This window comes from Triticum aestivum, chromosome 6B, assembly GCF_018294505.1.
Source record: "Triticum aestivum cultivar Chinese Spring chromosome 6B, IWGSC CS RefSeq v2.1, whole genome shotgun sequence".
Classification (NCBI taxonomy): Eukaryota; Viridiplantae; Streptophyta; class Magnoliopsida; order Poales; family Poaceae; genus Triticum; species Triticum aestivum.
Window position 1 is genome coordinate 276,967,221 of NC_057810.1, and position 17,592 is coordinate 276,984,812.

The following is a 17,592-nucleotide window of genomic DNA, read 5'->3' on the forward strand; positions in this document are numbered from 1 at the left end:
AGTTTTGCACACGCAGAATACTCAGGTTAAACTTGACGAGCCTAGCATATGCAGATATGGCCTCGGAACACGGAGACCGAAAGGTCGAGCGTGAATCATATAGTAGATATGATCAACATAGTGATGTTCACCATTGAAAACTACTCCATCTCACGTGATGATCGGTTATGGTTTAGTTGATTTGGATCACGTGATCACTTAGATGACTAGAGAGATGTCTGTCTAAGTGGGAGTTCTTAAGTAATATGATTAATTGAACTTAAATTTATCATGAACTTAGTACCTGATAGTATTTTGCTTGTCTATGTTTGTTCTAGATAGATGGCTCGTGCTGTTGTTCCGTTGAATTTTAATGTGTTCCTTGAGAAAGCAAAGTTGAAAGATGATGGTAGCAATTATACGGACTGGGTCCGTAACCTGAGGATTATCCTCATTGCTGCACAGAAAATTACGTCCTGGAAGCACCGCTGGGTACCAGGCCTGCTGCTGATGCAACTGACAACATTAAGAACGTCTGGCAGAGCAAAGCTGATGACTACTCGATAGTTCAGTGTGCCATGCTTTACGGCTTAGAACCGGGTCTTCAACGACGTTTTGAACGTCATGGAGCATATGAGATGTTCCAGGAGTTGAAGTTAATATTTCAAGCATATGCCCGGATTGAGAGATATGAAGTCTCCAATAAGTTCTATAGCTGCAAGATGGAGGAGAATAGTTCTGTCAGTGAACACATACTCAAAATGTCTGGGTACAATAATCACTTGATTCAACTGGGAGTTAATCTTCCTGATGATAGTGTCATTGACAGAATTCTCCAATCACTGCCACCAAGCTACAAGAGCTTCGTGATGAACTATAATATGCAAGGGATGAACAAGACAATTCCCGAGCTCTTCGCAATGCTAAAAGCTGCGGGGGTAGAAATCAAGAAGGAGCATCAAGTGTTGATGGTCAACAAGACCACTAGTTTCAAGAAAAAGGGCAAAGGGAAGAAGAAGGGGAACTTCAAGAAGAACAGCAAGCAAGTTGCTGCTCAAGAGAAGAAACTCAAGTATGGACCTAAGCCTGAAACTGAGTGCTTCTACTGCAAGCAGACTGGACACTGGAAGCGGAACTGCCCCAAGTATTTGGCGGATAAGAAGGATGGCAAGGTGAACAAAGGTATATGTGATATACATGTTATTGATGTGTACCTTACTAGAGCTCGCAGTAGCACCTGGGTATTTGATACTGGTTCTGTTGCTAACATTTGCAACTCGAAACAGGGACTACGGAATAAGCGAGCACTGGCCAAGGACGAGGTGACGATGCGCGTGGGAAACGGTTCCAAAGTCGATGTGATCGCGGTCGGCACGCTACCTCTACATCTACCTTCGGGATTAGTTTTAGACCTGAATAATTGTTATTTGGTGCCAGTGTTGAGCATGAACATTATATCTGGATCTTGTTTGATGCGAGATGGTTATTCATTTAAATCAGAGAATAATGGTTGTTCTATTTATATGATTAATATCTTTTATGGTCATGCACCCTTGAAGAGCGGTCTATTTTTATTGAATCTCGATAGTAGTGATACACATATTCATAGTGTCGAAGCCAAAAGATGCAGAGTTGATAATGATAGTGCAACTTATTTGTGGCACTGCCGTTTAGGTCCTATCGGTGTAAAGCGCATGAAGAAACTTCATACTGATGGACTTTTGGAATCACTTGATTATGAATCACTTGGTACTTGCGAACCGTGCCTCATGGGCAAGATGACTAAAACACCGTTCTCCGGTACTATGGAGAGAGCAACAGATTTGTTGGAAATCATACATACAGATGTATGTGGTCCCATGAATGTTGAAGCTCGTGGCGGATATCGTTATTTTCTCACCTTCACAGATGATTTGAGCAGATATGGGTATATCTACTTAATGAAACACAAGTCTGAAACATTTGAAAAGTTCAAAGAATTTCAAAGTGAAGTGGAAAATCATCGTAACAAGAAAATAAAATTTCTACGATCTGATCGTGGAGGAGAATATTTGAGTTACGAGTTTGGTTTACATTTGAAACAATGCGGAATAGTTTCGCAACTCACGCCACCCGGAACACCACAACGAAATGGTGTCCGAACGTCGTAATCGTACTTTACTAGATATGGTGCGATCTATGATGTCTCTTACTGATTTACCGCTATCGTTCTGGGGTTATGCTTTAGAGACGGCCGCATTCACGTTAAATAGGGCACCATAAAAATCCGTTGAGACGACACCTTATGAACTGTGGTTTGGCAAGAAACCAAAGTTGTCGTTTCTTAAAGTTTGGGGCTGCGATGCTTATGTGAAGAAACTTCAACCAGATAAGCTCGAACCTAAATCGGAGAAATGTGTCTTCATAGGATACCCAAAGGAGACAGTTGGGTACACCTTCTATCACAGATCCGAAGGCAAGACATTCGTTGCTAAGAATGGATCCTTTCTAGAGAAGGAGTTTCTCTCGAAAGAAGTGAGTGGGAGGAAAGTAGAACTTGATGAGGTAACTGTACCTGCTCCCTTATTGGAAAGTAGTTCATCACACAAATCGGTTCCTGTGACACCTACACCAATTAGTGAGGAAGCTAATGATATTGATCATGAAACTTCAGATCAAGTTCCTACTGAACCTCGTAGGTCTACCAGAGTGCGGTCCGCACTAGAGTGGTACGGTAATCCTGTTCTGGAAGTCATGTTACTAGACCATGATGAACCTACGAACTATGAGGAAGTGATGATGAGCCCTGATTCCGCAAAATGGCTTAAGGCCATGAAATCTGAGATGGGATCCATGTATGAGAACAAAGTGTGGACTTTGGTGGAGTTGCCCTCGGCAAGCCATATTGTATAAATGGATCTTCAAGAGGAAGACGGACGTTGATAGTAGTGTTACTATCTACAAAGCTCGACTTGTCACAAAAAGGTTTTTGACAAGTTCAAGGTGTTGACTACAATGAGATTTTCTCAACTGTAGCGATGCTTAAGTTTGTCCGAATCATGTTAGCAATTGCCACAATTTATGAAATCTGGCAAATGGATGTCAAAACTGCATTCCTTAATGGTTTTCTCAAAGAAGAGTTGTATATGATGCAACCAGAAGGTTTTTTCAATCCTAAAGGTACTAACAAAATGTGCATGCTCCAGCGATCCATCTATGGACTGGTGCAAGCATCTCGGAGTTGGAATATACGCTTTGATGAGTTTATCAAAGCATATAGTTTTGTACAGACTTACGGTGAAGCCTGTATTTACAAGAAAGTGAGTGGGAGCACTACAACATTTTTGATAAGTATATGTGAATGACATATTGTTGATCGGAAATAATGTAGAATTATTCTGCAAAGCATAAAGGAGTGTTTGAAAGGAGTTCTTTAAAATAAAGACCCCAGTAAAGCTACTTACATATTGAGCATCAAGATCTATTGAGATAGATCAAGACGCTTGATAAGATTTTCAATGAGTACATACCTTGACAAGATTTTGAAGTAGTTCAAAATGGAACACTCAAAGAAGGAGTTCTTGCCTGTGTTGCAAGGTGTGAAGTTGAGTAAGACTCAAGACACGACCATAGCAGAAAATAGAAAGAGAATGAAAAAACATTCCCCATGCCTCAGTCATAGGTTCTATAAAGTATGCTATGCTGTGAACCAGACCTATTGTATACCTTGCTCTGAGTTTGACAAAAGGAATACAATTCTGATCTAAGAGTAGATCACTGGACAGCGGTCAAGAATATCCTTAGTGAGGACTAAGGAGATGTTTCTCGATTATGGAGGTGATAAAAGAGCCCGTCGTAAAAAGTCACAATGATGCAAACTTTTACACAAATCCAGATGACTCTAAGTCTCAATCTGGATACATATTGAAAGTGGGAGCAATTAGCTAGAGTAGCTCTGTGTAGAGCATTGTAGACATAGAATATTTGCAAAATACATATGGCTTTGAATATGACAGACCCGTTGACTAAGATTCTCTCACGAGCAAAACATGATCACACCTTAGTACTCTTTGGGTGTTAGTCACATAGCGATGTGTAGATTATTGACTCTAGTAAACCCTTTGAGTGTTGGTCACATGATGATGTGAACTATGGGTGTTAATCATATACAGATATGAATATTGGTGTTAAATCACGGCGATGTGAACTAGATTATTGACTCTAGTGCAAGTGGAAGACTGAAGGAAATATGCCCGAGAGGCAATAATAAAGTTATTATTTATTTCCTTATATCATGATAAATGTTTATTATTCATGCTAGAATTGTATTAACCGGAAACATAATACATGTGTGAATACATAGACAAACAGAGTGTCACTAGTATGCCTCTACTTGACTAGCTCATTAATCAAAGATGGTTAAAGTTTCCTAACCATAGACATGAGTTGTCATTTGATTAACGGGATCACATCATTAGGAGAATGATGTGATTGACATGACCCATTCCGTTAGCCTAGCACTTGATCGTTTAGTATATTGCTATTTGCTTTCTTCATGACTTATACATGTTCCTGTAACTATGAGATTATGCAACTCCCGTTTACCGGAGGAACACTTTGGGTGCTACCAAACGTCACAACGTAACTGGGTGATTATAAAGGGGTACTACAGGTGTCTCCGAAGGTACATGTTGGGTTGGCGTATTTCGAGATTAGGTTTTGTCACTCTGATTGTCGGAGAGGTATCTCTGGGCCCTCTCGGTAATGCACATCACTATAAGCCTTGTAAGCAATGTAGCTAATGAGTTAGTTACGGAATGATGCATTACCTAACGAGTAAAGAGACTTGCCGGTAACGAGATTGAACTAGGTATTGGATACCGACGATCGAATCTCGGGCAAGTAACATACCGATGACAAAGGGAACAACGTATGTTGTTATGCGATTTGACCGATAAAGATCTTCGTAGAATATGTAGGAGCCAATATGGGCATCCAGGTTCCGCTATTGGTTATTGACCGAGAATAGTTCTAGGTCATGTCTACATAGTTCTCGAACCGTAGGGTCCGCACGCTTAAGGTTTCGATGACAGTTATATTATGAGTTTATGAGTTTTGATGTACCGAAGGAGTTCGTAGTCCCGGATGAGATCAGGGACATGACGAGGAGTCTCGAAATGGTCGAGACATAAAGATCGATATATTGAATGACTATATTCGGAGTTCGGAAAGGTTCTAAGTGATTCGGGTATTTTCGGGGGTACCGGGGAGTTACGGGAATACGAGGAAGAAGCATTAGGCCTCATGGGCCAAGTGGTGGAAGAGAGGAGGTAGGGCGCGCGGCCCCCTAGCCCAAACTGAATTGGACTAGGGGGGCGTCCCCACTTTCCTTCTTCTCCTCCCTCTCCTTCCTTCTCCTTCTCCCCTTCCTTCCCTTCTCCTTGTAGGACTTGGAAAGAGGGGGGAATCCTACTTGGAGTAGGATTGCCCCCCTTGGGCGCGCCTCCTCCTCCTTGCCCGGCCCTCCTCCCCTTGCTCCTTTATATACGGGGGCAGGGGGCACCCTAGAACACACAAGTTGATCTACGGATCATTCCTTAGCCGTGTGCGGTGCCCCCCTCCACCATATTCCACCTCGGTCATATCGTCGCGGAGTTTAGGCGAAGCCCTGCGCCGGTAGAACATCATCATTGTCACCACGCCGTCGTGCTGACGGAACTCATCCCCGACGCTTTGCTGGATTGGAGCCCGGGGAACGAAATCGAGCTGAACGTGTGCTGAACACGAAGGTACCGTATGTTCGGTGCTTGGATCGGTCGGATCGTGAAGACGTACGACTACATCAACCGCGTTGTCATAACGCTTCTGCTTACGGTCTACGAGGGTACGTGGACAACACTCTCCCCTCTCGTTGCTATGCATCACCATGATCTTGCGTGTGCGTAGGAAATTTTTTGAAATTACTATGTTCCCCAACAGCTAATGAGTTAGTTATGGAATGATGCATTACGTAACGAGTAAAGAGACTTGCCGGTAACGAGATTGAACTAGGTATTGGATACCGACGATCGAATCTCGGGCAAGTAACATACCGATGACAAAGGGAACAACGTATGTTGTTATGCGGTTTGACCGATAAATATCTTCGTAGAATATGTAGGAGCCAATATGGGCATCCAGGTTCCGCTATTGGTTATTGACCGACAATAGTTCTAGGTCATGTCTACATAGTTCTCGAACCCGTAGGGTCCGCACGCTTAACGTTATGATGACAATTTTATTATGAGTTTATAAGTTTTGATGTACCGAAGTTTGTTCGGAGTTCCGGATGTGATCACGGACATGACGAGGAGTCTCGAAATGGTCGAGACATAAAGATTGATATATTGGAAGCCTATGTTTGGACATCGGAAGTGTTTCGGGTGAAATCGGCATTTTACCGGAGTACCGGGGGGTTACCGGAACCGTCCCGGGGGTTATTGGGCCTTCATAGGCCCTAAGGGAGAAGAGGAGAGGAAGCAAGAGGTGGGTTGCGCCCCCTCCCCTCCCTAATCCGACTAGGACAAGGAGAGGGGGGCGGCGCCCCCCTTCCTTCCCCTCTTCCTCCTCCTTCCCCCTTCTCCTACTCCAACTAGGAAAGAAGGGAGTCCAACTCCCGGTGGGAGTAGGACTCCCCCTTGGTGCGCCCTCCTTGGCCGGCCGCCCCCTCCCCCTTGGCTCCTTTATATACGGGGGCAGGGGGGCACCCTAGAAAACACAAGTTGATCTACAGACCGTTCCTTAGCCGTGTGCGGTGCCCCCCTCCACCATATTCCACCTCGATCATATCGTCGCGGAGTTTAGGCGAAGCCCTGCGCCAATAGAGCATCATCATCATCGTCACACGTCATCGTGCTGACGGAACTCATCCCGGACACTTTGTTGGATCGGAGTCCGGGGATCGTCATCGAGCTGAACGTGTGCTGAACTTGGAGGTGCCGTACGTTCGGTACTTGGATCGGTCGGATCGTGAAGACGTACGACTACATCAACCACGTTGTCATAACGCTTCCGCTTACGGTCTACGAGGGTACGTGGATAACACTCTCCCCTCTCGTTGCTATGCCATCACCATGATCTTGCGTGTACGTAGGATTTTTTTTGAAATTACTACGTTCCCCAACAGGTCGACAAATGAATTTGTTGATCAATGGTGCCAGGAAAGTTATCTGATAATTTGTGGATCTGTACTACCAGCAAATTCTATTAGTTCAGATAATTTGTGGATCAGTACAGCCAGCAAATGAATTATTGGTATTTTATTTTGTTTACCAATAATTTCGCTTTCTGGTTTTAACGAAAAGAATGTCCCTCTTTGTAAATCTTTTACTTCGCTTTCTGGTGAAGCTGCAGTTCTCTGCAAATTGTAACCAATTTTCGGATCACACTAAGCAGGCACCACTTGTCGATTTTAGTAGAGTCTGTACATTGGGTCGTTGAGTATGACAGCTAAGCGACCTCTGTTGATATGAAAATTCTTCCAAAATCTGGTAAGAAATTTCCATAGGACGTATATTCAGCTCCTGAGAAGTACTTAAACATCAAAGGATTGCATACTTTATATGTAAATATCTTACTCAGAAAAGTAGATCATGGAAGAGTCATCTGTACAGTCATTCTGAAGATTGTGTTACCCAAATTACAACTCACATTAGAAAAAAAAGCTGAACATCTGCAGCTTTCTTCCTGAGATTGCAAAAGAAAATTAAGACAACATGCAAGATGGTGTCCTGGAATTAGTAAGTCTTATCTAGAAAACCCACAGTAAAACTGATATATGTCAAATGACCTATATTTAGGGTGGTTTTACCAGAGAGAGTATCGTGTATGGCTCACACGGACTCCAGATGTGGCACCTCTTTGAAAATTGCATTGTATGAATGAGGATCCTACATTTCCTTTGATCCGAACCTTTGGTACACAATTTCGAAGGTTTCATCATAATAAAAGTTGACAGTATATAATCTGAACATTTTTTGTTGGTTCCCGGACAACTTTATTCTCCAGTATAGGTGGCGTATGTTTGTGCAAAATGATCATGTAAGGACATCTGGTAACTTTATTCTTTTTTCAAGGTTGATTTACTTAATGGAGAAAACTTTCATTTCCTCTAAACAAGTGAACATGACATGTGTGATGTTCCCAAAAAGTACCTTTTGTGTGTTGGCTGGCAACCCTAATGAACTTTAGACATGTATCCGAGGTTTCGTTGGCTGTAAACCAGTACGGTCAATAATTTGAGTTTTAGCTTTCTACTAAAAAATTAGAACTTAACTACCGGTACCTTCAGATTTAGAATATTCCTTTGCTTTGGGACGGATGGTGGTTATTTGTAGTGATTGGGATAAACTCTACCCATTGACTACATGTGAATTTACCAATATGATGAAATGAGTGGAGGTTCACAGAGTGCACGTGTATAAACCTTTCGTCCATCACCTTAGTGACATGTAATAATTTTGTAAAGGTTACAATGATGCATCATTTATAAGTAGCAGTTATTAAACTCTCAAAGAATATGCTCCAAAGTTGAAGGCACCTGATCGAATTCCTCAGTACACCCATCCCTCTCCACCCACAATGCTCTCATCGTCTGCTAAATGACCAAAATGATGTTTGGAATTGCTTGCTGCTGCAATTGTTATTCTAGGTTGGTTTGTTTGTTGCTGCTATTACTTAAGATTATTGATATTGCTAATTTTTCTGGTTCAGAAACATAAATTTACTCGGAATAATACCGGCCCCATGTCATGAGCTCATGCGCAATCCTCAGATGATCCATCTTTTTTCTCATGAGCGTCCATTGTCCCACGACACAGTTTCTCAACTAGGTCAACCGTTGTTCATTGGAATCAATGTTTTCTCCCGTTGCAACGCACGGGCATTTGTGCTAGTCTTTCCCTAATAATAAAGTACGGATTGACTCCGTGGGTTCACCGTCACAATACGCTTTCTTCTCATGTCATAATACGCTTTCAGTTTTTGTTCTTCAACACGTTTATATTTATTTTTTATATGCAAGGTGGTACTAATACGCTTTCCATCCGTCCGTCCCGTGTCATAATAAGCTTCCCGTCGGCCCCGGGTCACCCCGCATGGGCTGTATTGGGCCTGTGTCAAACAAGTAGTCGAACTAGGGGATTATCCCCGACAATGAAAAGAGGGAATAGGGGAATAGCACAATCAGCATCAGGACATGACCCGTGAAGCAACGGTAGGCTGCGTATCATCTCTGAAACTAGCAGCGGCGCTGAGGGGATCGAGAGGGTGAGAAGATGGGGATCGACTGGGAAGAGCACCTTATCGCTAGGGCTAAGGAGGGGTTTGGCTGGGCCTTGGGCCGGATTGGGGGTCGCGGCCTTGCTGGCTGGATTGGGTAAATGTGAAGCTTTATAAATAAACAAATTTAAATTTGGTTTAAATTATTATACTTTGCTACTTACAGATTCTTGGAATTGTTTGAGAAATCATAAATTGTTCATGAATTCAAAATTGTTTTGGAAATTCATAAAATGTCCAGTATTTTAAAAAACTATTAACATATTATTATAAAAGAACTCTTGATTTCGGAAAAAAAATCACAGGTAAAAAATATTCATAGTTTTATTTTGTATTCAAAATATGTTTGGGAATTTTAAAAAAATGTGATTTTTAGAAGATATTCAACAAAAATCAAACATATCCATTCATACAGAACCATAAATAAAGAACAAAATGAACCCGTTTACATAGAGATTTTTTTGGGGATCCATGGACGCCGTTTTATGATTTTATTTAGTACATTGTGTGTCACGAAAAGGGTTTTCGTTTTTCTGTATTATCGTTGAGCCCCAAAAATTGACACAACTTCGGACTTTTAAAAGTCCTTACCTCATCCTTGCATATGTTAAAAACTTCTATTATCTCTACCACATTTGCATAATTTGATTGTTTTTCCCCGTTGCAACGCACGGGCATATTTGCTAGTTTAATTTAATTTTAATTTTAATTTTTTAATAATAAAACACGGATTGACTCATTGGGTTCACCGTCACAATACGCTTCTTCCCGTAAATTTACGCGTTTAGTTTTTTTTTTCAACATGTCTATATTTATTTTCTATATCCAAGGAGGTACTAATTTATCTATATATATCCCCATTGCGTTGTTGTGGTCCTATAAAAACTGTCCATTGGTCGCGTACAAGCAAGATGAAGATGGACAAGTAGTTCGCAACAAAGCACGTCTCGTCGCTCAAGGCTACACACAAGTCGAAGGTATGGACTATGGTGAGACTTATGCTCCCGTTGCTAGACTTGAGTCCATTCGCATCTAGACATGAGTCCATTCGCATCTTACTTGCCTATGCTAATCATCATGATATCACCTTGTACCAAATGGACATTAAAAGTGCTTTTCTAAATGGTGAAATAGAGGAGGAAGTTTATGTTAAGCAACCTCCTGGCTTTGTCAATCTTAAGAAACCCAATCATGTTTACAAACTTCACAAAGCTCTTTATGATCTTAAACAAGCTCCTAGAGCATGGTATAAATGCTTGACCAAGTTCCTTATTGAAAAAGGCTTTGAAATTGGGAAAATCGATTCTACTCTTTTTAATAAAAGGGTTAATGGAGAACTATTTGTGTGCCAAATCTATGTTGATGATATTATATTTGGTTCAACTAACCCTCATTTTAGTGAAAAGTTTGGGAAGCTAATGTCAGAGAAGTTTGAGATGTCTATGATGAGTGAACTCAAATTCTTTCTTGGGTTGCAAATCAAGCAAACTAAGGAAGGTACCTTTGTTTCTCAAACAAAGTACACCAAGGACTTATTCAAGAAGTTCAATATGCAAGAATGCAAAGGTATGTCTACACCCATGCCTACTAGTGGACATCTTAACTTGACCAAAGATAGTGAACTGGTTGATCAAAAGGTTTATCGCTCTATGATTGGTTCATTGTTATATCTATGTGCTTCACGTCCCGATATCATGCTAATTGTGTGCATGTGTGCACGATATCAAGCTGCTCCTAAGGAATGTCATCTTAAGGCCGTGAAAAGGATAGTGAGATACTTAATCCATACACCAAATTTTGGCATTTGGTATCCTAAGAGGGCCTCTTTCGATCTTGTTGGCTATTCCGACTCGGACTATGCCGGAGACAAGGTTGATAGAAAGTCCACTTCGGGTACTTGTCAATTTCTTGGTAGATCTCTTGTGTCTTGGTCCTCCAAGAAACAAAACTCGGTATCCTTATCCACCGCCGAAGCGGAATACATTGCCGCCGGTTCATGTTGTGCTCAATTACTTTGGATGACCCAAACTCTTAAAGATTATGGGATATATGTAAGACATGTTCCATTGTTTGTGACAATGAAAGTGCTATCAAAATTGGTCATAATCCCGTACAACATTCTCGAACTAAGCATATTGAAGTTCGTCATCATTTCATTCAAGATCATGTTGCTAAGGGTGACATTGATCTTAAGCATGTTCGCACCGAAAAGCAATTAGTGGATATATTCACTAAACCTCTTGATGAGAAAGTGTTTTGCAGGTTAAGAGGAGAATTGAACATCATTGATGATTCAAACTTGGAGTAGAAACTCCATTGGATACATGCAAGACATAAGCTTATGACTAATCCTTGATATTTCTCTTATGATGAAAATCTTGTGCCTTGGATATATTTGCAACTTGCATGTTATCTAACCCTTGTAGTGGTTGAAGACAAGGAAGCACGAAACCACTCAAACATATCCTTTGATAAATTCTATGTTGAGCTTCATGATTGTCAATTTTGGATACACAAGTGCTCTTCCTTGCAAGAACTAACCCATGTAGGTAGATGGACTCAAATTCCAAGTGGTGCTCCAAATTCTTGATGAGCTACATCAACTTGAGCAACCCACACAAGTTCAACTACATGGACAGCACCACCAACCAAGGTATGTTATTCCATCTTAGAGAAGCTTTACTCCAAGTCATGAGCTAAAGCAACTCGACAAGATGTGAATACATCAAGATGCTTAAATGAAAAATGGCAACCCCATTTTGAGCTTAAACGATGAGTATGACCTATGATCAAGTGATCTCACTTGACTCCTAAGTCAATATACTCTAACATAGGTGACTTTGTCGCCGACCATCTCTAGATGAAGTTCTCTTGTGTTCTTTTCTGTGTTTCTGCATTTGTCTCATGAATATTTGTTTCCCCTTTCAAAAAAACTTCACCTAGCTTTCTTTCTGTTTGCTCTGCATTTTTCTGCATCAAATTCATTGTATATCATTCAGTAAATTCCTTGCACATCTTTGTGAGATCTTACTAGTCTAGTGAGCTGAGGTGACAAGTGTTTTCTCTGCAATGAACTCGGTTTCACCGATTTGTTGTTTTCGGTCCAACCGAATCCTTTCGGTACAACCGAAGCATACCACTCGGTGCCACCGATTTCACAACAGGAAAAACAGTTTGCCACTTATTCTGTGTTTCATCTGGTCCAGCTCCACTCAATGAATCTTGTCCTCTACAAGCATCACATTTTTATCATTGCTTTGTGCTGTGCCTCAAGGACCAAACCCATTCGACAGATTCCAGAAAACCCTTCTTGGAAATTGATGTCAAAGGGGGAGAGAGAGATCACATCAAAGCTTATCATTTAGAGAAAGATCACATCAGAAAAAGAGTATATCACCTCCTTAGGGGGAGAGAGATCTCCAGGGGAGAGAATACTTAAGTAGAAAGTATTTCTCAAGGATCCCAGATGCTTGGTGTTCAAGAGGAGAGATGCCACATGTCTTACTGAGGGGAAAGACATGTCCATATGTGCTTATTTGCATTAACTTGCATTAGCTCTGTTCATCATTTATATCTTTCAGCTCTGATTTTCTATTCCCTATCTTCTCCCAGTATCCCATGCTAGATTCAAGGGGAGCAAGACATTCAAGGGGAAGAAATCATTCAAATTCATTGCATATCTTTACTCTTGGGGACATGTCTAATCCAATGTAGTATTTAGTACTCACTCTCTACATGTCATCCCAGTCTTGGTATTCTTGTGGTTTCTTCTGTTTTCTCTGGCTAATAGATGTATCTGTGTTATCTAACCTTGTCTACGCAGGTTCATCCTAAGCTAACTCAAGACTACAAGGTAAGTATATGCATCACAATCATGTGTATGAGGAACTCTTGCTGATGTACATACTGTTTGCAAGAAGGACTCATGAGCATGGAGGTATTTTCTTTAATATTCTTTGCTCTGATGCATATGGCCAAGATACATGTAACACATTGCCTACTCTATCATGGTTATGCTCTCACATGCTTCTATATTCCATATTCACATGATTGCATACATGTAGGCGGAGCCTATGCTTGTTACATGTCTTTCCAAAGCTTTACTTGCTATTCTCTATATCTTTATCTAAAGCTTTGATGTATGTTGTCATCAATTACCAAAAAGGGGGAGATTGAAAGTACAAGTGCTCCCTAGGTGGTTTTGGTAATTAATGTCGACATATCTCTTGTTGGACTAACACTTTTATCTAGTATGTTTCAGACAAGTTCAACAATGGAGTGGCATGGACTAAAGGATGTGGGAACTCCTTCTAGATGCTAAGGACAAAGGATTGGCTCAAGCTTCAAGCTCAAGACTCTTCACTTTACATTTTAGTGATCCAAGATCACATTGAGTCTATAGGAAAAGCCAATACTATCAAGAAGGGATGAGGTGTTGCTTAATGAGTTTCTTGCTCCACAGTGCTTAGTGATATGCTCCAAAACCCTCAACTACTTTCCCACTTCCACACATATGACCTAAACCTAAAGTCAAACTCGGCCCCACTGATTCTTTCTATCCGGCCCCACCGAGTTTGGACGTCATAGCCACTGCCACAAACCCTAGGAAAATCGGTCTCACCGATAGGGATCTCGGTCTCACCGAGATGGGATTGTAATCTCTCTATGTATGTCCATTACCAAAATCGGTCTCACCGAGTTTGAGCAATCGGTACTACCGAGATTACAATGTAAACTTCCTGGTTAACTCATTACCAAAATCAGTCCTATCGAGTTTGTGTAATCGGTCCAACCGAGTTTTCCTGACCAACTCTCTGGAAAGCTTATTACCAAAATCGGTCTCACTGAGTTTGTGTAATCAGTCTTACCGAGATTACATTATGCCCTAACCCTAACCGAATCGGTCCTACCGAGTTGCATGTCAGTCCCGCCGAAAATCCTAATGGTCACTAGGTTTACTAAATCGGTCCGACCGAGTTTGTTGATTCGGTCCCATCGAGTTTGGTAAATTGTGTGTAACGGTTAGATTTTGTGTGGAGGCTATATATACCCCTCCACCTCCTCTTCATTCGTGGAGAGAGCCATCAGAACAAACCTACACTTCCAACTTAACATTTCTGAGAGAGAACCACCTACTCATGTGTTGAGGCCAAGATATTCCATTCCTACCATATGAATCTTGATCTCTAGCCTTCCCCAAGTTGCTTTCCACTCAAATCTTCTTTCCACCAGATCCAAATCCTATGAGAGAGAGTTGAGTGTTGGGGAGACTATCATTTGAAGCACAAGAGCAAGGAGTTCATCATCAACACACCATTTGTTACTTCTTGGAGAGTGGTGTCTCCTAGATTGGCTAGGTGTCACTTGGGAGCCTTCGATAAGACTGTGGAGTTGGACCAAGTGTTTGTAAGGGCAAGGAGATCGCCTACTTCGTGAAGATCTACCGCTAGTGAGGCAAGTCCTTCGTGGGCGACGGCCAAGGTGGGATAGACAAGGTTGCTTCTTCGTGGACCCTTCGTGGGTGGAGCCCTCCGTGGACTCGCGCAACCGTTACCCTTTGTGGGTTGAACTCTCCATCAACGTGGATGTACGATAGCACCACCTATCGGAACCACGCCAAAAACATTCGTGTCTCCAATTGCGTTTGAATCCTCCAAACCCTTCCCTTTACATTCTTGCAAGTTGCATGCTTTACTTTCCGCTGCTCATATACTCTTTGCATGCTTGCTTGCTATGTATTGTGAATGTTAAACTTGTGCCTAAACTCCACTTAAACTTTAAGAACTTAAAAACTGCAACTTTGGTACTTAGTGTCTAATCACCCCCCCTCTAGACACCTCTTCTCAAGGTCCTACACATGAGCAGAGAGCATCGGCAGCGTCTAGCAGATTGGTCTTCCTTTTGAAGAAGACAACAAGGGCCCTCAGCGCCGTGCCTTCGATTTCTTTTGCTTCAGATCCTATTTTTGTGCACTTTCTTTTTTTTGATCTTTGTGCTTGATCCGATCCTAGATAGTGAAAAATATTTATGGGAAAAAATGTGTGTGTTCATGACATATATGAGTGTCTGCCTAACTTCTTCCTTTAATTGTTGTTCCAGATGAGAGCTGAGACTCACGTCCTCGTATTTCCCTAGGTGATGGTCGGCAGCCACCGCTCGACAGTTATACTACTCCACCAATTAGGTAAGAGTAACCTGATGTATTTCCCATCTATTATCTCTAGCTAGATACTTTCTCGTGGTTGTTTATGTTCTAGAATTGTCTCAGTTTCCCTATACGACGTTCCAACTTGTAGAATACATGTTTTTGAAGAGGTAATTGTGTGTTATACTAATTCATGTACTATCAGAAGTAATGTTCTTTTTCTCTGAAATTGGTCTTTATGTAAATTTTTACTATAGTTGTTATGTATTGTGGAAGACTTCAGGAGAAAATTCCACTGAATGACATACATTAAATTTGAAATTGCTAGAGTATTTTTCAAATGAATATAGTTGACGAGCAGCACAATTTAGATATGAGGTATGTAGTGCATGTTAGTTCTTCGATCTATAAAGGAAATTGTGTACATAGACTGATGTTTTCACGAGCTTCCTGCAAAAAGCTAGCCTTACTAGCTTGTGCACATTTCCTTAACCCAACAGTTTACTTGCGTACTGCTCCATAATCTTGTTCTTGTGCTTGATGGGACAAGGAAAGCAACTGCTTGTTCCTATGCAGACTTCTTTGGTGTACATGATGAGTTTTGGATAGAGGGTTCCGACATTATCAGTTCCTTATTCTTCTGCTACAGGGCACCACCAAATGGGTGCAAGCATTAATCAATATTCTTCTGCTACAGATATGGGTCAGATTTCCTTGTTATTGCCTGGAAATATTCTCGGTATAAGATCGTTTTGACTTGTGCTAAATGGGTTATAAATTATTTAACAAGGAGTTGGCCTTGCAGATACAAACTACTAATTTTTAGGCGTACTCTTCATATGAAGTGTCCATATATAATGGCATGTACCAAGTAGGAATCCTCTCTTGGATATATTTCTCTTCCTTATGTACTCCCTCTGTAAAGAAATATAAGAGCATTTAGATAACTACTTTAGTGCTCTATACGCTCTTATATTTCTTTACCGAGGGAGTACTTATTTGTGACAGACATACATGCTCTATTTTTGAAGGAGAAGATTGTACTTGCAGGATCCAAAACCTAATAATTTTTGTCGAGGCACAGTCACGTGAGTGATTGCACTAAAGATATAGAGAAAAACTGACATTTCTTCTTAGATATTGTATTGAAGTTCTACACTAAATACTATAGGGTGTACTGAAGGTCAATGTTGCACTTAGGCCGGTTGGTTTCTGAATATGCAAGAAAAGGAGGAAAAATTACCAAGGATTACAGATCTTGGTTCAAGAAAAGTGCTGACAATATGTTTTGGCACATAACTAGCTCTGACAGGAAAAATATTCTATCAGAATTGCAGGATTCTTCAATCACCTCATTAGCATATGCCAAAGCCTTGAGGTTACCACTATGATGAAGCAAAATTGTGAAGATGACTGGGAGAATGATTAGCTTAGCTTGGCTAGCTTGTACGTGTTGGTTTCTCTCAGCCAAATGCGCCAGCTGACAAATAAATTGCATTGCAAAATAAGTCAGACAAGTACTCAGACATATAAGGTATGCACCAACAGGCTTTAGGTGAAAGGCCGGAGAGGATCTGGTCTGTGTTGGCCGCACCGAAGTGTGGGAAAAGTTGCATGCAAGGTGGTGGAGAAGGATGTCAACGATGTGGACATTGTCCCTCCGGTGACGCTGGAAGCCGTCCAAGGGTGGAGGAGGTGCGCCTGTGTGACTCAGGCCAGCAGTGAGTGCTTGCTTCCTCATGGTTTGTTTATTCGTTTTTTATGCAGTACATATGCAACTTTATGCTTGTTCAATACTATTGTCTAAAAATATAGAGATTTTTGGTGTCCAGTAATGTGTTGCAGTTCTGTTATCTTTCATATTTTAGCATTATTCGAAACTTAATGCTAACTTCAGAACCGAAAGATCATAATTTGAGTGTATCTAAGTTGCAGGCTGTTGAACTAATGTTCCTTTTTATTGAGAGCTTTTGACATTGGTCATGGGCTTACACAGTTCAACATTTTAACTGCATTGGAAAAAGTGAGCATGTTTTCCTTCGCCTGGGTACTAGGCAAAAGCAATGCAAATTCAGTGACATGAACATTCTCACGATTGTTTCTTCTTCTTGGTTACAAGGATTCCTCTTTTTACAACTCAAAAAAATGTAATTTTCTTTGTATGGGTAAGG